Source organism: Arachis ipaensis, chromosome B10, assembly GCF_000816755.2.
Source record: "Arachis ipaensis cultivar K30076 chromosome B10, Araip1.1, whole genome shotgun sequence".
NCBI lineage: Eukaryota > Viridiplantae > Streptophyta > Magnoliopsida > Fabales > Fabaceae > Arachis > Arachis ipaensis.
Window position 1 is genome coordinate 59,034,239 of NC_029794.2, and position 1,860 is coordinate 59,036,098.

General features: G+C 40.3%; 1 pseudogene; it reads right to left on the reverse strand.

Annotated features, from left to right (window-relative positions):
• Nucleotides 810–1,860, reverse strand: part of LOC110268422 — a 3,655-nt pseudogene continuing 2,604 nt past the window's right edge.

Genomic DNA, 1,860 nt, shown 5'->3' on the forward strand with positions numbered 1-1,860 from the left:
CACTTACTATTATTTGACTTCTAGCTAACAATGAACCATCTTACTTCATGTTTCAAACATTTCTTTTATTGAATTGAAAAGATGCAGGGGACAAGGCATGCATTAGTTAAGTGAAAGTAACCACACAAGCACACACTTAGACTAGCTTATTTTAAAAAAAAAAATTTACTTGTACTAGCTGAACACTTTAGCAAGATATAAATCATAGCATTTCTCAACAGCAGAAGTTAAGTATAGATACAACCTATTGGTTTGCAGTTCTTTTGTCTTCCTTTCTGTTGTTCCCTTTTTGAGTCATGGTGCGTAATGTCTTCAATTGGTGGTTAGTTCCCTGCACAATTCTCAAAAGTTGCTTGCTTTCCAAGCCCTTTGGGTGACTGATTAGTATGCATAAATTGAGTGCGGCTTTTGGATTTAATTTGGTGTGGGAACACCAAATTTAGTTCCTTGCCACTTCCTCTGATGCAACAAGTTACTATGTGTAAAATCTTGTGCTCTTGCTAAAGGTTATGGGGTTAAACTAGAGAGCAATTAAGTAGTTGAATAATCTGTTTGATTGCCTGGAGCTAGTATCGCGCAGGAAGTGAGAATGTGCTTTTAAATGATGTTTTGGTGGAACACCAAACTTAGAATCCTTCATTCTCCCTTAAATTGTTTTGGTGTGCAACACCAAACTTAGCTTCTTGCAATGCATACAAATCATTCGACATTTTTATTGAAAAGGCTATGAAAAGAAAACTACCTCAGGTTGGGTTGCCTCCCAACAAGCGCTCTTTTAATGTCACTAGCTTGACATTCTCTGTGTTTGTTCAGCTCAGGTACTGAACTTCCTTTTCTTTGTTCCATTGGTCTCCTAAATAAGGCTTTGCTCTATGTCCATTTGCTGTGAAGTGGCTCTGTGTGGCCTCATCTAGCAGCTCAAGACCTCCATAAGGAAAGACTTTTGTTACTAGATACGGACCTGTCCATTTGGACTTGAGCTTGCCAGGGAAGATCTTGAGCCTTGAGTTATACAAGAGCACTTGCTGTCCTGGCTTGAACTCCTTCTTTATGATTTTCTTATCATGCCACCTCTTAACTCTTTCCTTGTATATCTTAGCACTCTCATAAGCTTCTAGCCTGAATTCATCCAGCTCATTCAGTTGTAGCAACCTTTTCTCTCCCGCAGCTTGGGAGTCAAGGTTGAGGAGTTTAGTGGCCCAAAAAGCTCTGTGTTCAAGCTCTACAAGAAGGTGGCATGATTTTCCATACAATAGCTGAAAGGGTGACTTTCCAATGGGAGTTTTGAAAGCTGTCCTGTATGCCCAAAGTGCATCTTCTAGCTTCCTCGCCCAATCTTTTCTTGTGCTTCCCACTGTCTTTTCTAAGATCTTCTCACACATAATCATCACCTTCATCACGTTCTTGGGTGCGAATGGATATCTTAGAATTGAAATAAGAAGAATTGAATAGAAAACAGAAGTACTTTGCATTAATCTTTGAGGAACAGCAGAGCTCCACACCTTAATCTATGGAGTGTAGAAACTCTACCGTATGAAAATACATAAGTGAAGGTCCAGGCATGGCCGAGATGGCCAGCCCCCTAAAACGTGATCAAAGGATCATAAGGTAATCCAAAGATGGTCAAAAAGACGTCTAATACAATAGTAAGAGGTCCTATTTATAATAAACTAGTCACTAGGGTTTACATGAGTAAGTAATTGATGAATAAATCCACTTCCGGGGCCCACTTGGTGTGTGTTTGGGCTGAGCCTAAGTGTTGCACGTGCAAAGGCCATTTGTGGAGTTGAACGCCAGTATTTGTGCCAGTTTGGGCGTTCAACTCTGGTTTTGGATCTTTTTCTGGCGCTGGACGCCAGA